General features: G+C 38.5%; 8 non-coding genes and 14 pseudogenes across 8 annotated transcripts; 21 read left to right on the top strand and 1 right to left on the bottom strand.

The window, feature by feature from the left end:
* The first annotated feature begins 3159 nt into the window (after positions 1–3159).
* On the top strand, positions 3160–3278 carry LOC137723975 (5S ribosomal RNA; annotated as a pseudogene).
* A 365-nt stretch (positions 3279–3643) lies between these two features.
* LOC137723976 (5S ribosomal RNA) lies at positions 3644–3762 on the top strand (annotated as a pseudogene).
* A 368-nt stretch (positions 3763–4130) lies between these two features.
* Positions 4131–4249, top strand: LOC137723972 (5S ribosomal RNA; annotated as a pseudogene).
* Positions 4250–4607: 358 nt separating this feature from the next.
* Positions 4608–4726, top strand: LOC137723968 (5S ribosomal RNA; annotated as a pseudogene).
* Positions 4727–5099: 373 nt separating this feature from the next.
* Positions 5100–5218, top strand: LOC137723970 (5S ribosomal RNA; annotated as a pseudogene).
* Positions 5219–5583: 365 nt separating this feature from the next.
* Positions 5584–5702, top strand: LOC137723960 (5S ribosomal RNA; annotated as a pseudogene).
* A 364-nt stretch (positions 5703–6066) lies between these two features.
* Positions 6067–6184, top strand: LOC137723978 (5S ribosomal RNA; annotated as a pseudogene).
* A 371-nt stretch (positions 6185–6555) lies between these two features.
* On the top strand, positions 6556–6673 carry LOC137723941 (5S ribosomal RNA). The gene has a single exon (XR_011067090.1). It is a non-coding gene; the product is annotated as a 5S ribosomal RNA (ribosomal RNA).
* Positions 6674–7031: 358 nt separating this feature from the next.
* Positions 7032–7149, top strand: LOC137723943 (5S ribosomal RNA). Its single transcript, XR_011067092.1, has one exon. It is a non-coding gene; the product is annotated as a 5S ribosomal RNA (ribosomal RNA).
* Positions 7150–7508: 359 nt separating this feature from the next.
* Positions 7509–7627, top strand: LOC137723969 (5S ribosomal RNA; annotated as a pseudogene).
* Positions 7628–7984: 357 nt separating this feature from the next.
* LOC137723935 (5S ribosomal RNA) lies at positions 7985–8103 on the top strand. The gene has a single exon (XR_011067084.1). It is a non-coding gene; the product is annotated as a 5S ribosomal RNA (ribosomal RNA).
* Positions 8104–8465: 362 nt separating this feature from the next.
* Positions 8466–8584, top strand: LOC137723950 (5S ribosomal RNA). Its single transcript, XR_011067098.1, has one exon. It is a non-coding gene; the product is annotated as a 5S ribosomal RNA (ribosomal RNA).
* Positions 8585–8942: 358 nt separating this feature from the next.
* On the top strand, positions 8943–9061 carry LOC137723958 (5S ribosomal RNA; annotated as a pseudogene).
* Positions 9062–9428: 367 nt separating this feature from the next.
* On the top strand, positions 9429–9547 carry LOC137723945 (5S ribosomal RNA). The gene has a single exon (XR_011067094.1). It is a non-coding gene; the product is annotated as a 5S ribosomal RNA (ribosomal RNA).
* A 384-nt stretch (positions 9548–9931) lies between these two features.
* LOC137723980 (5S ribosomal RNA) lies at positions 9932–10050 on the top strand (annotated as a pseudogene).
* A 368-nt stretch (positions 10051–10418) lies between these two features.
* LOC137723959 (5S ribosomal RNA) lies at positions 10419–10537 on the top strand (annotated as a pseudogene).
* Positions 10538–10899: 362 nt separating this feature from the next.
* On the top strand, positions 10900–11018 carry LOC137723962 (5S ribosomal RNA; annotated as a pseudogene).
* Positions 11019–11387: 369 nt separating this feature from the next.
* LOC137723974 (5S ribosomal RNA) lies at positions 11388–11506 on the top strand (annotated as a pseudogene).
* Positions 11507–11863: 357 nt separating this feature from the next.
* LOC137723919 (5S ribosomal RNA) lies at positions 11864–11982 on the top strand. Its single transcript, XR_011067070.1, has one exon. It is a non-coding gene; the product is annotated as a 5S ribosomal RNA (ribosomal RNA).
* Positions 11983–12356: 374 nt separating this feature from the next.
* On the top strand, positions 12357–12475 carry LOC137723955 (5S ribosomal RNA). Its single transcript, XR_011067103.1, has one exon. It is a non-coding gene; the product is annotated as a 5S ribosomal RNA (ribosomal RNA).
* Positions 12476–12891: 416 nt separating this feature from the next.
* LOC137723961 (5S ribosomal RNA) lies at positions 12892–13010 on the top strand (annotated as a pseudogene).
* A 2683-nt stretch (positions 13011–15693) lies between these two features.
* TRNAV-AAC (transfer RNA valine (anticodon AAC)) lies at positions 15694–15767 on the bottom strand. Its single transcript has one exon. It is a non-coding gene; the product is annotated as a tRNA-Val (tRNA).
* Positions 15768–25130: the final 9363 nt, after the last annotated feature.

Below are 25130 nucleotides of genomic sequence, written 5' to 3' on the forward strand. Positions count from 1 at the left end.
TCGTAGGCAGCGGTTTAGTTCTTCCATTCATCGTTGTCAGAAGTTTAACTCTTTCCCAGTGAAAGGGTACTCGAGAAATTTGTGAGGTTGGTGAAGATTTTGAACACGTTTCTCCATGGATAAGTGTCATCTAGCTTTCGAATAAAAATGATGATTGTTGACTCCAAGTCATGTATAGATGCTTCGTTTCAAACGATTCTAATCATTGGGAAATATAAGTGATACTCCATCATACTGCATCTACACAGTCAAAACACCAAAAGAACACGTAATCATGGATTTCCAAAATGATCAAAGTCATCGGAAGGTGTAAAGCAAAGGTAAGGTGAGACAACAGTTCAGTTGTCAGAAACTTTATTCATTGTCAACAACCCAACCTAAATTAACTTCCCTGGGTCGACAAGTAAGGAAAAACACTATAGCCGAAAAGATAGCCAAGAATTTATCGATAAATTGACAAGATCAAAGATATCTTAGCTTCGCAGTACTTTGCAAGAATTTCAACCTTCTTTCGCTAAACCCTTTTTGGAAAAAGATAAGAATATCGTTTACTGAGGTCACATCTTCCAACAAAATTTCGCTAAACCCTTTTTGGAAAAAGATAAGAATATCGTTTACTAAGGTCACATCTTCCAACAAAATACTAACTTAACAATGATTACTCGAGAGAATGGTATAAGGTTGAATTTGAGGAGAGAGTCGTTGGTAAGACTACTCTGAATTTCATCAGGCTATGAAAGAACTCTCGGTTTCCAAAAATTAATCGGAGAAAACTCGAAGTAGGACTAACGGTTTTAGTCGTCAACCGACTGAGTTGTTGAAGTCTAGGTATGACTCTAAGGTTCAACCTTTCGTTTTATGGATAAATTTGAGGTTCCTAAGATAAAGTGTTTAGTCCCTGGTTGGGTAAATTCCTAATTGGTAAACTTTGTAACCGAGTTTCTAAATGACGTCAGAAACGTTCAATATGAAGCAAGGAAAATTGGTGTAATACTAGGAAGTGGGTCGATGATGTACCTCACTTCACAATTTGGTGATATCCCAACTAAGATTTTGGAATATGACGCCAAAGGTATACGTCATCGAAACGTACAATACTACTAATCAACTCCACGACACGAATTAAAAGGTCTTCACAGTTTCCTTGACACTCAAATCACTCTAACAGTGAGATATTATCCTGTATTTTGATTCTACTATCTACCTGTGGAAGTGATCAAGAGGTGGCTAGTTGAAGAGGTTTCGTTTACCTAGGTAGGTGATAAGGTAAAAACAACCATGAGTTTACTATCCTAATACAAAGCTTGTTCCTAAGCTTCCATGATCCTTGTCTATTAGGCTCAAGTAGCCACTGTTGATCAGTTTATCAATGGCGCCGCTAATTAATACGCTTAGGATATTTTAATATTGTTTGTTACCCTAAAACTGTGAACCGGCATTCTGGAATAAAAGTATCACTCCCAGATACTAGCACATGTGTCCGGTATCAGAAATCATACCACCGAATGCTGGTCAATAGTCTCTGGATATCGGATAGCATCGTTAATTAGTAGTGTCACCGTAGGCTGATTATGGGTTAGAGCCCGTTCGAGTAGTAAACTTTCATGGATTGGGAAGGAACTAGTCAAGTGAAGTAGTTCATTGATTTAAGGAGGATTTGTTATTGCTTTTGGGAGTTCAGCTACTCCTAGGATATGACAACTCATAGTCGCAAGCTTATACTCACCCAAATGATGAGTACAACATTGAAAGGAAAGTCTGGGAATTGGCATTTGGTAATAAAGTTCTAAGGCTGGAAAAAGACCTTGCTAAAGATCTACATTCAAAAAGGACTTTATCGCGAGTCGGTCTTCCACTTGAAGATCCAGCATGAACACCAGTACGTTTGAAAATATTAGTGCTAACAGGGACCAAAAGTAATTGTCCCAAGGTTAACTAGAATATCTTCCAACACCAAGAGGTGAAAATGTTGTCCTTTTGAACCAATAGAAAGTGAATTGACTTGTCACATCAATCGATAATCACCATACATCACCAAAATCTCCACATATACAAGAAACTCGTACTAGGAGCGTATGGCGATATTTTCCTATCTCTACTCAGACATAAGAAGTGATTATAATGACTTGAACAATTCTTGATCATTTGTAAGTATCATCAAATCGATACTCGCAAATTCCGATTAGAATGGGATAAGACAACTAAAGACATTCAAGAATAGATCTGTCTTTTGTTGCTGTGACAGTAAATACATTTGCACAATCGGAATAATACACGATAGTGCAATTGTAAACAGTGGTTTAGTTCTTCCATTCATCGTTGCCAGAAATTTTGCACTTTCCCATCGAAAGGGTACTCGAGAAATTTGTGAGGTTGGTGAAGATTTTGAACACATTTCTCCACAGATCAGTGTCATCCAGCTTTCGAATAAAGATGATGACTGTTAACTCCAAGTCATGTATAGATGGTTCATTTCGAACGATTCTAATCATTGGGAAATATAAGTGATACTCCATCATACTGCATCTACATAGTCAAAACACCTAAAGAACACGTAATCATGGATTTCCAAAATGATCAAAGTCATCGGAAGGTGTAAAGCAAAGGTAAGGTGAGACAATAGTTCAATTGTCAGAAACATTATTCATTGTCAACAACCCAACCTAAATTAACTTTCATGGGTCGACATATAAGGAAAACCACTATAACCGAAAAGATAGCCAACAATTTGTCAATAAATCGACAAGATCAAAGATATCTCAGCTTTGCAGTACTTTGCGGGAAGATGAAAGATCAAAGATAGCCAACAAATTTTTTTCTTCATAAATCTTTGTTGCGTATTTTTAGTTGCTTATTTGTGGCGCGCGTCGTTTAGAACTGAATCTCGTGCTTCGGGGATGAATGAAAGGAACGGGAAGGACTATTAATTCTATTTTTGGAATTCTGAGGGATCATCTTGATTAATATTCCTTGGGAGATGAAAGAAATAGATGAGAAAGACAATTAATTCAATTTTTTTTTTTAATTTCGAAGGAAGAACTTGATTAATATTTTTGAATTTCGTGCGAACGTTCAGAGCCGATGTGATTTGCACATGAGTAAGGTTACGGGGTCCTGGCCAAAGAAACGATTATTTACAATTACAAGTGATGGACTAACGGATGGGATCATACCAACTCACATGCATCGGATCTCACCAGAACTCCAAAGTTAAGCGAGTTTGGATGAGAGTAGTAATAGGATAGGTGACCTCCTGGGAAGTCCTTGTGTTGTATCCCTTCGGCTTTTTTTTTTTCCTTCATAATTCTTTGTTGCGTATTTTTATTGCTTATTTGTGGCGCGCGTCGTTCAGAACCGAGTCTCGTGCTTAGGAGATGAAAGAAACAAATGGGAAACACTATTAATTCTATTTGTGGAATTCTAAGGGATCATCTTGATTAATATTCCTTGGGAGATGAAAGAGATAGACGAGAAAGACAATGAATTCAGTATTTTTTTTTTTTTTTTAATTTCAAAGAATGGTCTTGATTAATATTTTTGAATTTCGTGCGAACGTTCAGAGCTGACATGATTTGCACATGAGTAAGGTTTCGGGGTCAAGGCCAAAGAAACGATTATGTACAATTACAAGTCATTGACTAATAGATGCGATCATAGAAACTCACATGCAACGGATCCCATCAAAACTCCGAAGTTAAGCGTGTTTAGGGAAGAGTAGTATTAGGATGGGTGACCTCCTGGGAAGTCCTCATGTTGCATCTCCTCAGCCCTTTTTTTATTTTATTTTTCTTCATAATTCTTTGTTGTGTATTTTTAGTTGCTTATTTGTGGTGTGCGTCGTTCAGAACCAAGTCTCGTGCTTAGGAGATGAAATAAAGGAATGGGAAAGACTATTAATTCTATTTTAGAAATTCCGAGGGATCATCTTGATTAACATTCCTTGGGAGATGAAACAAATAGTTGAGAAAGACAATTAATTCAATATTTTTTTCTTAATTTCGAAGGATGGTCTTGATTAATATTTTTGAATTTCGTGCGAACGTTCAGAGCCGACGTGATGTGCACATGAGTAAGGTTACGAGGTCATGGCCAAAGAAATGATTATGTACAATTACAAGTCATAGGCTAACGGATGTGATCATACCAACTCATATGCACCAAATCCCATCAGAACTCCAAAGTTAAGCGAGTTTGGGCGATAGTAGCACTAGGATCGGTGACTTCCTGGGAAGTCCTCGTCTTGCATCCCCTCGGCTCTTTTTTTTTCTTCATAATTCTTTGTTGCGTATTTTTAGTTGCTTATTTGTGGCACGCGTCGTTCAAAACCGAGTCTCGTGCTTAGGATAAGAAAGAAATGAATGGGAAAGACTATTAATTCTATTTTTGGAATTCCGATGGATCATCTTGATTAATATTCCTTGGAAGATGAAATAAATAGATGAGAAAGACAATTAATTCAATATTTTTTTTTAATTTTCAAGGATGGTTTTGATTAATATTTTTGAATTTTGTGCGAACGTTCAGAGCCGATGCGATTTGCACATGAGTAAGGTTACGGGGTCATGGCCAAAGAAACGATTATGTACAATTACAAGTCATAGACTAACGGATGCGATCATACCAATTCACATGCACCGGATCCTATCAGAACGCCAAAGTTAAGCAAGTTTGGGTGAGGGTAGTAGTAGGATTGGTGACTTCCTGGGAAGTACTCGTGTTGCATCCCCTCGGCTCTTTTTTTTTTATTTTTTTATTTTCTTCATAATATTTTGTTGCGTATTTTTAGTTGCTTAAATGTGGCGTGCGTCGTTCAGAACCGAGTCTCGTGCTTAGGAGATGAAACAAAGGAATGGGAAAGACTATTGATTCTATTTTTGGAATTCCAAGGGATCATCCTGATTAATATTCCTTGGGAGATGAAAGAAATAGATAAGAAAGACAATTAATTCAATTTTTTTTTTTAAATTTCGAAGGATGGTCTTGATTAATATTTTTGAATTTCGTGCAAACGTTCAGAGCTGACGTGATTTGCACATAAGTAAGGTTACGGGGTAATGGCCAAAGAAACGATTATGTACAATTACAAGTCATAGACTAATGGATACGATGATACCAACTCACATGTACCAGATCCCATCAGAATTCCATAGTTAAGAGAGTTTGGGCAAGAGTAGTACTAGGATGGGTGACCTCCTGGGAAGTCCTCATGTTGCATACCCTCCGTTTGTTTTTTTTTCTTTCTTCATAATTCTTTGTTGTGTATTTTTAGTTGCTTATTTGTGGCAAGCGTCGTTCAGAATCGAGTCTCGTGCTTAGCAGATGAAAGAGAGGAATTGGAAAGACTATTAATTCTATTTTTGGAATTTTGAGGGATCGTCTGATTAATATTCCTTGGGAGATAAAAAAATAGATCAGAAAGACAGTTAATTCAATTTTTTTTTTTTTTAAATTTCAACAGATGGTCTTGATTAATATTTTTAAATTTCGTCCAAACGTTCAGAGCCGATGTGATTTGGACTTGAGTAAGGTTACGGGGTCATGGCCAAAGAAACGATTATGTACAATTACAAGTCGTAGACTAACAAATACGATCATACCAACTCACATGCACCGGATCCCATCAGAACTTCGAAGTTAAGGGAGTTTGGGCAAGAGTAGTACTAGGATAGGTGACCTCCTGGGAAGTCCTCATGTTGCATCCCCTCGTCTTTTTTTTTTTTCCTTCATAATTCTTTGTTGCGTATTTTTAGTTTCTTATTTGTGGCATCCGTAGTTCAGAACCGAGTCTCGCGCGTCGGAGACGAAAGAAAGGAATGGGAAAGAATATTAATTCTATTCTTGGAATTCTGAGGGATCATCTTGATTAATATTCCTTGGGAGATGAAAGATATAGATGAGAAAGGAAATTAATTCAATTTTTTTTTTTTTTTAATTTCGAAGGATGGTCTTGCTTAATATTTTTGAATTTGGTGCGAAAGTTAAGAGCCGATGTGATTTGCACATGAGTAAGGTTACGGGGTCATGGCCAAAGAAACGATTTTATACAATTGCAAGTTATAGACTAACGGATGCGTTCATACCAACTCAAATGCACCGAATCCCCTCAGAACTCCGAAGTTAAGCTAGTTTGGGCAAAAGTAGTACTAGGCGGATGACCTCCTGGGAAGTCATCATGTTGCATCCCCTCGGCCTTTTTTTTTTTTTTTTTTCCTTTCATAATTCTTTGTTGCGTATATTTAGTTGGTTATTTGTGGCACGAGTCGTTCAGAACCGAGTCTCGTGCTTAGGAGATGAAAGAAAGGAATGGGAAGGACTATTAATTCTATTTTTGGAATTCCGAGGGATCATCTTGAGTAATAATCCATGGGAGATGAAAGAAATAGATGAGAAAGACAATTAATTCAATTTATTTTTTTTTTAATTTCGTAGGATAGTCTTGATTAATATTTTTGAATTTCGTGGGAACGTTTAGAGCCGATGAGATTTGCACATGAGTAAGGTTTCGGGGTCAAGGCCGAAGAAACGATTATGTACAATTACAAGTCATAGACTAAGGGATGCGATCATAGCAACTCACATGCACCGGATCCCATCAGAACTTCGAAGTTAGCGAGTTTGGGCGAGAGTAGTACTAGGATGGGTGACCTCCTGGGAAGTCCTCGTGTTGCATCCCATCGGCTTTTTTTTTCTTCATTATTCTTTGTTGCATATTTTTAGTTGCTTATTTATGCAGCGCGTCGTTCAAAACTGAGTGTCGTGCTTAGGAGATGAAAGAAAGAATGGGAAAGACTATTAATTCTATTTTTGGAATTCCGAGGGATCATCTTGAGTAATAATCCATGGGAGATGAAAGATATAGATGAGAAAGACAATTAATTCAATTTATTTTTTTTTTAATTTCGAAGGATAGTCTTGATTAATATTTTTGAATTTCGTGGGAACGTTAAGAGCCGATGAGATTTGCACATGAGTAAGGTTACGGGGTCAAGGCCGAAGAAACGATTATGTACAATTACAAGTCATAGACTAAGGGATGCGATCATAGCAACTCACATGCACCGGATCCCATCAGAACTTCGAAGTTAGCGAGTTTGGGCGAGAGTAGTACTAGGATGGGTGACCTCCTGGGAAGTCCTCGTGTTGCATCCCCTTGGCTTTTTTTTTCTTCATTATTCTTTGTTGCGTATTTTTAGTTGCTTATTTATGCAGCGCGTCGTTCAAAACCGAGTGTCGTGCTTAGGAGATGAAAGAAAGAATGGGAAAGACTATTAATTCTATTTTTGGAATTCCGAGGGATCATCTTGATTAATATTCCTTGGGAGATGAAAGATTGGGAGATGAGAAGGACAATTATTTCAATTTTCTTTTTTTTAATTTCGCAGGATGGTCTTGATTAATATTTTTGAATTTCGTGCGAACGTTCAGAGCCGATGTGATTTGCACTTGAGTAAGGTTACATGGTCCTGGCCAAACAAACGATTATGTACAATTAGAAGTCATAGATTAACGGGTACGATTATACCAACTCACATGCACCGGATCCCATCAGAATTCTAAAGTTAAGTAAGTTTGAGCGAGAGTAGTACAAGGATGGGTGACCTCCTAGGAATTCCTCGTGTTGCATCCTTTCGCATTATTTTTTTTCCTTCATAATTCTTTGTTGCGTATTTTTAGTTGCTTATTTGTGGCGCGCGTTGTTCAGAATCAAGTCTCGTGCTTAGAGGATGAAAGAAAGGAATGGGAAAGACTATTAATTCTACTTTTGGAATTCCAAGGGATCATCCTGATTAATATTCCTCGGGAGATGAAAGAAATAGATGAGAAAGGCAATTAATTTTTTTTTTTTTTAATTTCAAAGTATGGTCTTGATTAATACTTTTGAATTTCATGCGAACGTTCAGAGCCGATGTGATTTACACTTGAGTAAGGTTACAAGGTCATGGCTAAAGAAACCGTTATGTACAATTACAAGTCATAGATTAAAGGATGTGATCATACCAACTCACTTGCACCGGATCCCATCAGAACTCCGAAGTTAAGCGAGTTTGGGCGGGTGTAGTAATAGGATGGGTGACCCCATGGGAAGTCCTCGTGTTGCTTCCCCTCGCCTTTTTTTTTTTCTTCATAATTCTTTGTTGCATATTTTTAGTTGCTTATTTGTGCCACACGTCGTTCAGAACCGAGTCTCGTGCTTAGGAGATGAAAAAAGGGAATGGGAAATACTATTAATTCTATTTTTGGAATTCTGAGATCATCTTGATTAATATTCCTTGGGAGATGAAAGAAATAGATGAGAAAGACAATTAATTCAATCACTTTTTTTTTTTTTAATTTCGAAGGATGGTCATGATTATTATTTTTTAATTTCTTGCGAACGTTCAGAGCCGATGTGATTTGCACATGAGTAGGGCTACAGGGTCATGGTCAAAGAAACGATTATGTACATTTACAAGTCATAGACTAACGAATGTGATCATACCAACTCACATGCATCGGTTCCCATCAGAACTCCGAAGTTAAGCAAGTTTGGGCGAGAGTAGTACTAGGATGGGTGACCTCTTAGGAAGTCCTCGTGTTGCATCCTATCGGCTCTTTTTTTTTCCTTCATAATTCTTTGTTGCGTATATTTTGTTGCTTATTTGTGGTGCGCGTCATCCAGAACCGAGTCTCGTGCTTAGGAGATGAAAGAAAGGAATGGGAAAGACAATTAATTCTATTTTTAGAATAACGAGGGATCATCTTGATTAATATTCCTTGGGAGATGAAAGAAATAGATGAGAAAGAAAATTAATTCAATTTTTTTTTTAATTTCGAAGGATGGTCTTGATTAATAATTTTGAATTTCGTGCAAACATTCAGAGCCGATGTGATTTGCACATGAGTAAGGTTACGGGGTCATGGCGAAAGAAACAATTATGTACAATTACAAGTCATAGACTAACGGATGCAATCATACCAACTCACATGCACCGAATCCCATCAGAACTCCAAAGTTCAGCAAGTTTGGGTGAAGGTAGTACTAGGATGGGTGACCTCCTGGGAATTACTCGTGTTGCATCCCTTCGGCTATTTTTTTTTTTTTTTTCTTCATAATATTTTGTTGCGTATTTTTAGTTGCTTAAATGTGGCGCGCGTCGTTCAGAACCGAGTCTCGTGCTTAGGAGATGAAAGAAAGGAATGGGAAAGACTATTAATTCTATTTTTGGAATTCCAAGGGATCATCCTGATTAATATTCCTTGGGTGATGAAAGAAATAGATAAGAAAGACAATTAATTCAAATTTTCGTTTTTTAATTTCGAAGGATGGTCTTGATTAATATTTTTGAATTTCGCGTGAACGTTCAGAGCCGATGTGATTTGCACATAAGTAAGGTTACGAGGTAATGGCCAAAGAAACGATTATGTACAATTACAAGTCATAGACTAACAGATACGATCATACCAACTCACATGTACCGGATCCCATCAGAATTCCGAAGTTAAGAGAGTTTGGGCGAGAGTAGTAGTAGGATGGGTGACCTCTTGGGAAGTCCTCGTGTTGCATCCCCTCCGTTATTTTTTTTTCCTTCATAATTCTTTGTTGCATATTTTTAGTTGCTTATTTGTGGCGCGCGTCTTTCAGAATCGAGTTTCATGCTTAGCAGATGAAAGAAAGGAATCGGAAAGACTATTAATTCTGTTTTTGGAATTATAAGGGATCGTCTGACTAATATTCCTTGGGAGATGAAAAAGTAGATCAGAAAGACAGTTAATTCAATTTTTTTTTTTAATTTCGACAGATGGTCTTGATTAATATTTTTTTATTTCGTCCGAACGTTCAAAGCCGATGTGATTTGCACTTGAGTAAGGTTACGGGGCCATGGCCAAAAAAACGATTATGTACAATTACAAGTTGTAGACTAACAGATACGATTACAAGTCATAGACTAACGGATGCATTCATAGCAACTCACATGCGCCGGATCCCATCAGAACTCCGAAGATAAACGAGTTCAAGTGATTGTAGTACTAGGATGGGTGACCTCCTGGGCAGTCCCCGTGTTGCGTCCCCCCACCTCTTTTATTTATTTATTTTTTTTTCATTACTCTTTGTTGCGTATTTTTAGTCGCTTATTTGTGGCGCGCATCGTTCAGAACTGAGCCTCATGCTTAAAAGATGATGGAAAGGAATGGGAAAGACTATTAATTCAATTTTTTGAATTTTGAGGGATCGTCTTGATTAATATTCCTTGGCAGAGAAAGAAATAGATGAGAAAGACAATTAGTTCAACTTTTTTTTTTAATTTCGAAGGATGGCCTTGATCAATATTTTTCAATTTCGTGCGAACATTCGGAACCGATGTTATTTGCACATGCATAAAGGTTACGGGGTCATGGCCAAAGAAACGATTTTGTACAACTACAAGTCATAGACTAACGGATGCGATCATACCAAATCATATGCACCAGATCCCATCAGAACTCCGAAGTTAAGCGGGTTTGTGCGAGAGTAGTACTAGAATGGGTGACCTCTTGGGAAGTCCTATGGTTGCATCCACCTTCGTCTGTTTTTTTTCCTTCATTATTCTTTGTTGCGTATTTTTAGTTGCTTATTTGTGGCGCGCATCGTTCAGAACCGAGTCTCATGCTTAGGAGATGAAGGAAAGGAATGGGAAAGACTATTAATTCTATTTTTGGAATTTCGAGGGATCATCTTGGTTAATATTCCTCGGGAGATGAAAGAAATAGATGAGAAAGATAGTTAATTTGATTTTTTTTTTTAATTTCTAAGGATGGTCTTGATCAATATTTTTGAATTTCGTGTGAATGTTCGGAGCCGATGTGATTTGCACATGCATAAAGGTTATGGGGTCATGGCCAAAAGAAACGATTATGTACAATTACAAGTCATAGACTAAGCGATGTGATCATACCAACTCACATGCACCGGATCCCATAAGAACTCCGAAGTTAAGCAACTGTGTGCGAGAGTAGTACTAGGATGGGTGACCTCCTGAGAAGTCCTCATGTTGCATCCCCCCGCCTCCTTTTTTTTTCTTTTTCTTTTTCTTCATAATTCTTTCTTGCGTATTTTTAGTTGCTTATTTGTGGCGCGCATCGTTCAGAATCGAGTCTCGTGTTTAGGAGATGAAGGAAAGGAATGTGAAAGACTATTAATTCTATTTTTAGAATTTCGAGGAATCGTCTTAATTAATTGGCCTTGGGAGATGAAAGAAATTGATGAGAAAGACAATTCAATCAATTTGTTTTTAATTTCGAAGGATGGTCTTGATGAATATTTTGAATTTCATGCGAATGTTCGGAGCCGATGTGATTTGCACATGCATAAAGGTTACGGGGTCATGGCCAAGGCAACGATTATGTACAAGTACAAGTCATAGATTAACGGATGCAATCATGCCAACTCACATGCACCGGATCTAATGAGAACTCCGAAGTTAAGCAAGTTTGTGCGAGAGTAGTACTAAGATGGGTGACATCCTGGGAAGTCCTTGTGTTGTATCCTGCCGCGTCTTTTTTTTTTTTCCTTCATAATTCTTTGTTGCATATTTTTAGTTGCTTATTTGTGGCACGTATCGTTCAGAACCGAGTCTCGTGCTTAGGAGATGAAGGAAAGGAATGTGAAAGACTATTAATTCTATTTTTAGAATTTCGAGGGATCGTCTTTATTAATTGGCCTTCGGAGATGAAAGAAATAGATGAGAAAGACAATTTTATTTTTTTTTAATTTTGAAGTATGGTGTTGATTAATATTTTTGAATTTCGTGCGAATGTTCGGAGCCGATGTGATTTGCACATGCATAAAGGTTACGGGGTCATGGCCAAGGCAACGATTATGTACAATTACAAGTTATAGATTAGCGGATGTGATCATACTAACTCACATGCACCAGATCCCATCAGAACTCTGAAGTTAAGCGAGTTTGGGCGGGAGCAGTACTAGGATGGGTGACCACTTGGGAAGTCCTCGTGTTGCATTCCCCCACCTCTTTTTTTTTTTTTTTTTTTTTTTGCTTTATAATTCTTTGTTGTGTATTTTTAGCTGTTTATTTGTGGCACGCGTCGTTCAGAACCGAGTCTCATGCTTAGGAAATGAAAGAAAGGAATGGGAAAGACTATTAATTCTATTTTTGGAATTTCAAGGGATCATCTAGATTAATATTCCTTAGGAGATGAAAGAAATAGGTGAGAAAGACAATTAATTCAATTTTTTTTTTTAATTTCGAAGGATGGTCTTGATTAATATTTTTGAATTTCGTGCGAACGTTCAGAGCCGATGTGATTTGCACATGCATAAAGGTTACGGGCTCATGGTCAAAGAAACGATTATGTACAATTACAAGTCATAGACTAAGGGATGCGATCATACCAACTCACATGCACTGGATCCCATCAGAACTCCGAAGATAAGCGAGTTTGGGTGACAGTAGTATTAGGATGGGTGACCTCCTGGGAAGTCCTTGTGTTGCATCACCCCGCCTCTTGTTTTTTTTTTTTTTTTTTTTTTTCTTTTTTTCTTTTTTCTTCATAATTCTTTGTTGCGTATTTTTAGCTGCTGATTTGTGGCTAGCGTCGTTCAAAACTGAGTGTTGTGCTTAGGAGATGGAAGAAATGAATGGGAAAGAGTATTAATTCTATTTTTGGAATTTTGAGGGATCGTCTTGATTAATATTCCTTGGGAGATGAAGGAAATAGATGAGAAAGACAATTAATTCAAATTTTATTTTATTTTATTTTATTATTTTTTTTTTTTGATTTCGAAGGATGGCATTGATTAATATTTTTGAATTTCGTGCAAACGTTCGTAGCCGATGTGATTTGCACATGCATAAAGGTTACGGGGTCATGGCCAAAGAAACGGTTATGTGCAATTACAAGTCAGAGACTAAGGAATGCGATCATACCAACTCACGTGCACCGGATCCCATCACAACTCCGAAGTTAAGCGAGTTTGGAGGAGAGTAGTACTAGGATGTGTGACCTCCTGGGAAGTCCTCGTGTTGCATCCCCCCGCCTCTTTTTTTTTTTTTTTTTTTTCCCTTCATAATTCTTTGTTGCGTATTTTTAGTTGCTTATTTATGGCGCGCGTTGTGCAGAATCGAGTCTCGTGCTTAGACTAAAAATTTCGAAGGATTGTCTTGATTAATATTTAACAAAGGAACAACCTGCAGACCTCTTAACCGAAGGTTTTCAGTCCAGACTTTGTTCGATTGGGCTCCAATCTTAATCTTTGGTCCCCAAGTTAAGCTTGGGGGGAATTTCAATATTAGTTAGGTACTGCCACTTGTCTATTGTATATTCGAACACTTGTCATTTGTGTATTGGTTGCTTAGAATGTAAGCTTTGTAATAGCGTAGCTAGGAAGCTAACATTTTGCAACTATATATAGCTGATGTAATAGATTTAGGCGGTTAATGAAAGATTGAATATTCTGAGCTTATCTTTTCATCTCCTTCCTTGAGACTCTGGGTTCTTCAATTTCTCAATTCTGTGCTTTAAATCCTTTAATTTTAGGATAGTTAAGAAGTGGAGACTTGGATTGATCATTGGTTTGCGCCTGGAGTCAATATTCCCATGTGGCAATATCATTTGCAAACATATGTGACGGCAAAAGAAGTATTCCTGCAAAGGGAAGAAACTTTAGATCATGTTTGGTCAAATAATTAGATGCCTAATTAAGGAAATAAGTGACTCGGTAAGTTCATAGGGCTAAGGGAAAATAAGTAGCCAACATCTCCTTAGAAGGGCTAGTGAGGCTTAATGGCCTACGAAGATGGATGAGAGAAATTTATCTATAATTTTCTATTTTTTTAAGTATGATGAATGAATTATTGATGACAAAGAAAAGCAACCACAATGTAACATAATTGTTGGGGTGCCTTAGGTATTTTGAAAAATGGAATATACTTAAAAAGAATGTAAAAGTAATTTGCTTCTAGAAACAGATAACGATTATATCTTATGATTGCAATTTTGAGGTACTAAAAAGTTGGAGATCTTCTAGCAAATACCTTAAATGTGGGGGAGTTTACTCGAGTGTTATCAAATTACTTATCAAGTTCAAACACATGTTTGGAGGAATTACTTTAAAAACAACTACTCTCGGATGAAATATAATTTCATAAATGGAGGTGCGCAACATAAGTGATAGTCACCAACCTAGTGGATCCAATCAAATAAAGGTTTGACTAGAGAGTAAGTTGTATCATCGAGGGGAATGGGTTAAAAGCCTACGTCTTAAGAATCACCATAATGGCAACCCAACCTAGCTGACTGGAGATCCCAAGATCTAGGTTCAAGGGGACAACAGAATTGTGGATGTTTCAATGGGAGCACTGCGGACATAATCTCCTACCCATGTCCTATGATGAAACAGTGCTATCTGTAGTATGTTTAGGATAAGCTTTGCTTTTAATGATTCTTATACTTGGAAATAACAAGTGGGGTATTGCAGGATACTCTTAATGGGAAGTCACCTATCTTGAGTGAGGAATGGGGCTGTTGCTGTGAGAATTTTCTGAAGGGCTTAATTCTCTAAAAGCACTCATGGGGAACTGAGAATTGTTCAGGATCAAAATGAATACAACCAAGCAACCACGGGTTGTTTGGAACTGTACTGTGTGATTACTATTATCTTGGTTTACACAAACGGCTAAGCAATTCAAGACATCGCGTTCACTGATTAGCCAAGTAAATCCGATAGTAATTTACTATGGAAGGTTCAAAGCCAAAAGCTACTTATCCCGAAGTTGTACTTTTCTTACTAAATTCTCTCTCTAATGTCTGCATTGTCATTTGCGTAGTGTTGAGTCAAATTTTCATTCATGTGAGGGATTGTTGGAAAATTTAATATTATTTTTATTATATTAAATTAATTAATTGAATAGAAATTAGAAGTGATGCATTTTGGTAGAAATATGTGTCTATCCTAATGAAGAGTTGTAGCTTTTGACCCTTCATGAATGGTCACATGCTTTCCAAAGAGGTATCTCAAATTCTATAAGTAGGAAAGTCCCCTATAAACATAAATAGCTTTTAATGATACATATAGTGCACTAAATATTAGAGAGTCTCATTGAGTCCATATGAGAGAGTTTTCAACACAATCGTGGTTTTATGGAGCCTTGTGATTTGGAATACAAGGGCGTGGTTGTTGTATCTTGGGAGACAACCGCCGATCAACCATGAGTACTGTATGCAGCGTAAACTTGTCTTAAGGACAAAGTGTCTAACACTTGCCTCGACCGTATTTCCATGTTTTTCTAATCCATTATGTCATGTTCAATTAACATTGGTTACTCATGTGCATGCATTAATTTTGATATATAATTGCATGAATTTTTTCTTAATTTTCTATTTGATTTAATATAGCAATTAGACCCTATTATTCCAACATGATGTGCCATGTGGAATAAGGGTCTGAAATTCATCATCTACCATTAGACCTTAATTGAAGATAAGAGCTTGGAGTTGTAGTACTATTCCAGCTGAAAATTGGTGAACCCAATTTGTTACCGTACCCACTTACAAGTTACAATAAGCACAAGGTCTAAACCTCCTCCTGCAATTGACAAACTGGTGCTTTGCATGCCCAAGGTTTGCCTCAACCAGTTGGTGAAAAATTTAAAAACACTAGGCAGAAGTAAAATGCATTAGTTAAAATGACTGGAAGAAAAAAAACAATTAAACAAATGGCTTCGCCCGGGTTCGAACCGGAGACCTTCAGTGTGTTAGACTGACGTGATAACCAACTACACCACGAAACCAAGTTGCTAACGTTTTGACATTTTCTATTATTATACCCGATGCGAACACCAAGTTGTTTGCCGTCGATTTTCCATATTGTTGGAGAGGAAATGATTCCTATGTCATCTTACATGTTCCTTTAGATTTTAACTCTGTTGGGTTTGTCCTTTTATCATTTCTAATGGTCAAGGAGATTTCATGTATAGGTTTGTGCTTCTTATAAATATGTGCTAGTTTGGATGGTCAAGTAGTGTGCCTGTTTTCTTGCACATCGGTTTTGTTGAGTAAAAATTGTAGATAGTATGTAAACAAATAATTTACTTGAAACAATGTCACCCCCATTTTTTCGAAGGGAGTTTTATTAATTTTATTTTGACCCATTCTAGGCTACGCGCCTATTAATTATGACCCTTCTTTTTGGAAAGGAATACCCTTTGATTCTAACATGAAAAATACAAAATTTGAGGATTTTGGTGTTTGTTTGATTTTGCGACGGCATCTAGGTAGAGCCGTAGATTGCCTACGTACCCTTTTGAGGGATCAAGTCACTCATAGTTCTTTTGATTTGAGTTTTGGGTTTTTGGTGAGTGAATGACCCACTAAAAGGAATTGGTGTTTGGTTTATTTGGGTGAAATTGGGTGAATGAACCAAGGATTCAATTTTGGATTTGTAGTGAATTTGGTCGAATGAACCAGGGATTTGATTTGGATTTGGGTGAATTTGGCTACAATAAACCAGGGATTCAATTTTGCATTTGGGCTTTGCCGTTGTGTCTATGATGTGGTACTAGACTGCCTATGTATCCTTGTCAGAATCAACCCGGCGTAGTTCGAAATGTATTTGTTTGGATTTGATGCCTTGTGCAGTTTTAGCTCATGTAGGAGAGGCACAAACCACTTGGAGCGGCTTCGTGCCATTTGGAATTTGAAGTGGCTTTGTTCCATTTGAGACTTGATGTGGTTTTGTACCATTTGAGACTTGACATGGCTTCGTGCATTCAGATTTGATATGACTTTGTGCCATTTGAGATTTGACATGACTTTGTGCCATTTGAGATTTGATGCGGCTTTGTGCCATTTCATCAAGTCATATTAATGGATGTCTTTGCGGTGATAGACCACCGATTGAGTTTGATATTTGAACTTGGCTTGGTGCCTTGAGTTTGAGAGGAACCATAGGATGGTATTTTTCGTCCATATTTTTTTCTATTTTACTTGTAATTGGGCACAAGCAAATGAATATCCCTCCGATGGATCGTGTCGCACTCCAAATTTTGCTAGGATTTATTTGTACGACCAGGCTGAAGTATTGCCTGTAAGACTTAACCCAAATCATGTCAGCATGCTGTCTAGATCACGATCTCTGAGGCAAAGAGACTTACTTGGAGCAATCATTATCGCAGCAAAAGGAAATCTTCTACTCACTTGAAGCCTTTATGTTCTTATGGTGATAGAACCCTCTTCTTAAGGAATTCCTACATTATAGTGGCAATGGCAGCCAACTTCCATCTATCGTGGAAGTATGGTTATTGTTCCGTTGCACCAATTCTCATTTTAAATGGAGTAGTGGATTAGTGGTAAAATACCTTAAGTGGTTATTTCAAAGCATTCTGAATGTGCTTCCACAAAAATAGGATGTTAACTTTTCCACGTATTCAAACTATATAGAATTATATTATCAACATGTAACGTCTCCTTTATCACAACTTGCTAAGTCCAAACAGGATTACATTGCCATAATTTGGAAGTCTTTCGTAGGAGTTTGCCCATTTGAATAAACCGTGTGAAAGGATGAGGGGGTCTTTGATTTCCCTGCAGCAAACTTCCCCCACACTGCTTGCAGTTTTTTGTTTTTGTTTTTTTGTTTTTTTGTTTTTTTGTTTTTTTGTTTTTTTGTTTTTGCTTTTTTTTGGTTAAATGATAGATTTTGTTAGATAAGCCACCAACCGAGTTTGAACCCACGTCGTCGTACAAGGGCTGAAGCAAAAATATGCTCGTTGGATTGATTATGCAATGGCAATATTGGTGGCTGAGGCTCTGCTTGAACGGGGACTGATGGTTCTGATAAGGTTGATGATGAAGCTTTGTACAACCTCCACATCCTTGTGAGCTGTTTGCCATGATTGGATTTAAATCACCACACTTCTTCATCTACTCTGCTTGTATTTTGGTATGGATGGGATGCATATGGGCATGGCTTGGACTAGCTTATGTTTCCCTCCAAAGTAAATTGGGTATCCCACTTTGTCTTCCTTCAATTTGTGGGGCCAAGTTTTGAATTGGCATATCTTCTGTATGGGATTGGAACCTTATGTGAACAACACTTTAACTATGCTTTTGCTGGGACCTTCCTAACTGTAGGAAGACATCATTTTCTTTTTTGATTTGAACACTGAGGCTTGCTGCAACGCCCCTGTGATGAACAAGATGTTTTCTTTCTTCTTTTCCTTCTCTATTTTCCATTCTCTACCGTAGCTTTCTTTGTTCTTTTGTTATCCCAAATTTAATGGGATCTTTACAAAAGATATACAACAACCCAGCAGCTTCGGTCCTTGAAATCACAGTGGAGATTGCTTTGTTCATCTTCTGTATGTGATGCCATTTTAGTTGGATTTTGACCGCGGGAGGAGCTACTTTTTTTGCTGCTGTCAGTGGAGAAGGGAGAGAAAGAAACCCCTTTTGTTCCCTTGCTGCTGTTGGCCAAGGGAGTGGGGAGTGGTGGCTGTGCGGCGGTTTTCGCTAGAAGGAGGAGCAGGCTGTGGTGCTCGCGTTAGCCATATAAGGTTATACAATTAAAACACAAAAGGAGTGGCAAACTTGATTCCCATTGTAATCATGGTACTCGAGCAAGGAGGGTGAAGGGCATGGCAATAGGATACAAACACCTAGCCAAATACAACTACTCTATGGGAAGCATTATGTTGTGTGTTCTAGGGCTTATAGGGTCTGGTGTTTTTATATATGCTAAAAGTTAGGGCTTCCATCCATAAAGGAAATTTAAACTTACTTTCTTAGCCTCCATGTCAAGTATAATAATCATATTCAATTAAGTATTCCATCAATCCTATTTCCAATATAAGACACCTTATATAGGATTGATATCTTTAAGAGATCAAATCACAATCAACATTTTCTCCAATATTACATTCTATTACTATTTGGGCCCAAAATAATATTATTGGGCCGAGCATAGGTTTATGTTCGGCCCAAAGCTTTTCCAAATGTATTATAGGTTGTCTAATGGTCATAAGCCGCTAAGTTAGGGCAATCGAGTCCTATTGCAAGAAGGAGTGATTTGGATAAGAGCGGATCGGTCGAAGTCCTAGTATGATAAGGAGTCTCAATGGAGTGAGGACGCTGAGATTTGAGAAGTGAAGGTGGCCTGATAAAGAGTTTGGTTCAAAGTCCTAGTAGGAGTAGGATTGGCCGAGCCCTGGTAGGACTAGGACGAAGAATCCAAATCCGAGTATAGTTCTAATTCGGCCAAGATGTATACGCTATTCCGAAGACCCAAGCAGAAGCGTAAACGACCAGAACCCTTGGATAGTGGTTGGTTAAGTGGCTGCTTGCCAGGGCACTGCTGGAGAGGTTCATTGTCTGCCCTTGTCTTGCTTTGAGACACTTTGTCTGAGGCACGCTACATCTAGGTATGTTGCAAAAGCTGATTCACCAAGGTCATCTGTTGGGTGAGGGCACTTGTCAACTCCATGACTTGTCAGGATAAATGTTGTTCGCTATGCGAGATGGAAGGGCTTAGATGGTAGGTTTCTTTATAGGTGCTAAAAGTGTAGTGGACTCCTGGCGAGATATTTGGATTGCTTAGAAGGCCACGGGAGTGCGCTGCTCTGCATATAGCCTACGTGGGTGCTGGGCCAAGGCTCGACTCGAAAACAAATTGGGGTTGCGCCGAGTCCCGGCTCAGGCCTGCTAGCCTTGGGCTTGGGCCCGTGTGGGTTGGAGTAATGCAGCTTGGCCTTGGGTTGCACTGGGCTCGCGTCGGCCTTGGACCCGCGAGGTGTAGGCTGCTTCAATTGCCACAGCTGATTGGGCCCATTGAATCTGGGCTGGTTGTCTTGTGGCACTAGCTTGGGCCTGTTGTTACGAGGTGGCTTACTCACCATGGGCAGTAGGCTCGTCGAGGGTCGCTGTCAGGGTTGTTACTAGGTGGTTGACATACCCTGATCCCAATGTCTGTGGGACATTGGAATGGTCACGTGTTGGCCGACACCCGAGGGTGACGAAAGTCACTTATTAAATGCAAATGCTGAGAACAGGAAATAAATAAGACTTATAAATTTAAATATAACGAGTTAACATGCAATTGAGGAATGTGTTTAAAGCATACAACTAATTCTATACATTAGAAAGAATTAATATAAAGTTGAAAGAACAAAGAATGGGTCATACACCGAGATGACTCGAAGATGTCGATGCGGAAGTGCCTTGACGCTGGGATTATACGCCTTGATTCTAAGTCCTGAAGGGGCACAAAACAAACATGAGTATACCAAGTTGATATATATAATATTAAAATAGTTATCAACATACTAACCCCCAAAGCTTTACGAAAACAATAGCACAATATGTAGTAGGTTTTTCTGAAAACCCTAGCATGCCATAAAACCTTTCAAAATGTAGCTCGTATAAAGTGTGCTAACTAATGGTATCATAATCGACCCAAAAGCCCCTCCATCACCCGACCCGAAGGCCTATTATATAAATTTTCAATCGACCCAAGGCCCCCACATCACCCGACCCGAAGGCCAATATAATATTTTTCAATCGACCCAGAGGCCCCCGCAACACCCAACCCGAAGGTCAATATAATATCTTCAATCGACCTGAAAGCCCCTACATCACCCGACCTGAAGGCCAATATAATATCATTGCCCAGAGGCAGAATAGTGACAACTAGATGCACACAAAATATTGAATATTGTCTTTCCAAACATAGGTATATATATCTCAAAAACATCTTCATAGTACAAAGTCATCCATCATCTATACTATAAAGAAGTGTGCAAAAACATGTTCTAAATAGTATATCATCATCCATCAAATATCCTAGAAAGAACATGGGTTCGATACAAAATATGGTATTCCAAAATATTCTAAGTAAGCATGATAATCATATAAGGTAAATCCAATTTACTCATACAACGTTATTTGAAACGTGATCATTAAATCATGTTTTTCATGTATGCATTTCTACTATTAAAACATGCATTTTAGAAAGGGTCCACTCATAGATACTTTGCCGCCAAAGAGCCATGCAAACTAGCGAAGACGGAATCGCCACAATATATGCACCTAAGCACATAAAGGGTACAATTAATAAAGCTCTATTCAAACAATTGAATTTGGGAAAACAGACGTCATAAACGGGTCCAGAACATTGAAATTAGCCTAGAGAACCCAAAAGTCAATGGTCAATAGGTTCGGGTCGGGACAAACCGGGCTAACATGCCTGGGTTTGGTTCGGGTTGGGCCTAGGGTTAGTGGACCGGATCCATGACCCAAAGGCCTGGATCCAATAGGGTTTTGGCTCTGGGCTTTGACAGGCTGGGCTTAAGTTCCATGGGCAAAAGGCCCAGGTTCTATACAACTCGAAGGCCTTAGGTCTTAAGGTTTTAAAAAGGGTTTCACTGGGTTGGGCTTAAAAGCAACGGCCCGAAAGCCCCATATCTACGCGGCCCTAAGGTTTGGTTTTAGAAAATAAATAAAACAAAATATAAAAAAGGTTGGATTTGGGGATTTAGCGGGCCAAATGCCTGATGTTGGTCACGGCTCGAAAGCCTGGTCTCCTTAGTTTGGGCTTGAAGGCCCTTTCCTCATCGGGGAAGAAGGCTGAAGCCTTCCAAGCTCCAGTCGACGCCATTTTGCCGATCTACCTTCCAATCTACTTACGAACATAAGGACACAAGAGAGGTGAAGAAGTTTGTTACCTTTGTTTCGTTGAGAAAAAATCGGAGGTGGCCAGATTTGGGCTCGCATACCCATGGTTCGCCGGACTTAGGTTTTGGGTTCCCTTTGGGTGTCCCGGGGTTCCATAAAGATGGAGGAAGAGGGATAGAAAGTCTGAGAGGGTGGTGCTGCTGCTACGATGTCATCGGGTGTCTCTGGGTATGAGGGTGGTGCTGCGTCGATCGGGAAAGGGAAAAGGAGAGAGGTTCGGGAGTGAGAAATAAAGAGCTAAGAGAGAGAGTCTCAGGGTGGGGGAAAGAGAGAAGAAGGGAAAGGGTTATGGAGCTGCGGCATGGCAACTAAAGAGAGGAGAGAAAATCTAAAAAGGATCTGGATTGGTTAAGGATAAAAGGACCAAAATGTAAAATGGTGTAAACCTTTAGGGGAAATGTAAAATTCACAATAAATTTGGGGATGGGGTTTTACAATCTACCCTCCTTAAATAAAATTTTGTCCCGAAATTCGAAATCACTTCCTACACTGAAAAACTCAAAAATAAGGAGAAGAACACATATATGCATAGAAGAAATCAAGTTAGAGCGGTTGCACAAAAGGGAAAATGCCACACCGTCATGATCGGGTTGCAATGATTCTATCCTTCATGCCTCCAAGCTCATACCTTCTTTCCCCATCAATGTAAAAGTAGAAGACATACTTTATAAAGATATAAAGTCGAAAACATGTAATAACGTAAGGTCGAAAGTATGTACGTATAATACGATAACACCAAAGTAGATATGTATTGACATATAGGTCGAAAACTCGTGCTAAACTTAAACTTAAAACATAAATACTTCCCTCAAAACATTTGTAACATCACAAAACACGTATAACTATAATAAGATAAGTCAAAATATTTGTACTGAAAACCAAATTGAAAATGAAAGTAGGTCTCTCCCAAACATTTGAAACGTCACGTACTTTAAGAACTAATGTGCCTTTAGGTCGAGCCCCAACAATAACTAAACCATAACCACTACCGTCGACAGGTCTACTTGCCACTTGCTTAACGAACCCAACGAATAAACCATCGATATCACAGTCGGCCGCCCGCAACATCGACCACACATTGTCATCTTGATAAACAAGTAGTGATTTCCTAAAGGTGAACAATTATCCACATCGTAAATTCGATCCTCCGAATACCATTTTGCCCTACAACGTGAGAGTGTACAAAGATCATCCTATTCTCACCTCGACCGTTCTGTCTTACCATTCCAGAACGCACTAATCAGATCTACTAGAAGTCTTTCGATAACCACGTGCTCACAAAAAAAAAGGGTCCTAGAGTGAAGCAGTGGAAAGATGTGTTGAGACGAACACATATTGTTGGAAAAGCAACGATGTGATGCCTATGAATTATAATAAGATGGTGATACAATCCGCTGACCTTCTATACTAAAACCTTCATCCAACTCTTACCCTGGTGTGAGGTAGTGGAAAGCTGCGTTAAGCCGAACACATCACATCATCGAAAAGGTCTACCAGAGTACGATTTGATGCTTATGAATTGTAGCAAGATAATGAAGGGTAACTATTCAATTTTGCGTGAAGATAGTGATGCAATATGCTGATCACCTACACTACAATCTTCACCAATCCTTACTAAAAGACAGCTTAACCTCACACCTACATGGAACTCTTCCTGGTAAGTCTGGTAAACTTGTGGAAAGGTTATGCTCTTAACGTTCTTGTCCAAATAGATAAGAATTGGGCGCACACTTCCACCGAAATGATCATTCATGAATTCCTCACTAATTAAGCAAGAAACCATGTCGAGAAGGCTAAAAGAACACTAAAAAATTTGAGAGTCAAAACAAGTCCGTCAAAACTAGAGTACAAGACCAAGGATGCTTCGCATTTCATGACACCTTGTAAGGATTCTCAATTTACAACGGTTTCAACTTTTTGGAAATTGATGAAAATAACGTCTGCTACCAAAGAGTCTCCCAAGACAAGTATTTAGATGTCAACAAAGAACCCATTTGGAAGATATACTTTAGAATTTGAGAGAAGTGGCTACCATGTTAATAGTAGACCCAAAAGCTCGAGCCAAGTAAGTAGAAAACGAGAAGTCACATTCCTCAACAAGTAGTATCTCTTGGGAACTGTTGTAGTGCTCAATCCATCTCTCCATTTTTGCTTCGTGGCAGATTTATAGTCAAACAGGGTCAATGTTGATGGAAAGAAGAAGGACTCGCAAGTGATCAACCTAAAAACCCAATGAGAGCACACACCATTCAAGAGAAGTGTAATTTCTACATGTGCTTAAGCCATAAGACGAACACAACGCTTCCTCCCAAAGAAATATTTAATCTAAATGAAGTCAACCCTCGAAGAGTTTGGAGTGAAACTAATAGTCGATGGTTAGGGAACTTGACTTCGTCATTGGAGTAAGCAAGAAGGTTAACAATAGAACAATTGCCGAGGATTGTTCTAAGGATCCACACGTATTTCCTCAGTGAAAATGAGTTTGAGAACACTGGTTCGATCCCACCAATTACCACTTACTAACTTTGCAACAACTGCGTAACATCAACGTTTCAAATTTCCAGTTGGTCTTAACCAACTCGTACCACTAAGATTTTTTCGTTTCCCAACATTCTGATGTAGATCCAATTCTGCTCGCAATCCCAGTGAATCGCATGTTGCAGAGTATCGGTCCGATGTTAAAAGTCGTTCAACAATCTATTTCGTCATAAATGAGGCACAATCCTAACACAAATTTCTTCTTCTTCAATAGGATGTGACAATTCATGCAATATGAGGGTTGCACAACCGTGCCAAAAGATAACAAATCTGGAAGTCGTGACATCCAAATGATGTCATGACCGACACACTACTATAGTAATAGAAGATCCTAAGTATGCTCTAAACAAACCATGCTCTGATACCAATCTGACACGCCCCGATCCCGATATCCGTCGAACATCGGAATGGTCACATGTTGGCCGACACCCGAGGGTGACGAAAGTCACTTATTAAATGCAAATGCTGAGAACATGAAATAAATAAGACTTATAAATTTAAATATAACGAGTTAACATGCAATTGAAGAACATGTTCAGAGCATACAACTAATTCTATACACTAGAGAGAAATAATATAAAGTTGAAAGAACAAAGAATGGGTCCTACACCGAGAGGACTCGAAGATGCCAATGCGGAAGTGCCTTGATTCCGAGATTATATGCCTTGATTCTAAGTCCTGAGAGGGCGCAAAACAAACATGAGTAGACCAAGTTAATATATATATATATATATATATAATACTAAAATAGTTATCAACATACTAACCCCCAAAGCTTTATGAAAACAATAGCATAATATGTAGTAGGTTTTTCTGAAAACCTTAGCATGCCATAAAACCTTTCAAAATGTAGCTCGTATAAAGTGTGCTAACTAGTGGTATCATAATCG

The sequence above is a fragment of the Pyrus communis genome, chromosome 17 (genome assembly GCF_963583255.1).
Source record: "Pyrus communis chromosome 17, drPyrComm1.1, whole genome shotgun sequence".
Taxonomy (NCBI): domain Eukaryota; kingdom Viridiplantae; phylum Streptophyta; class Magnoliopsida; order Rosales; family Rosaceae; genus Pyrus; species Pyrus communis.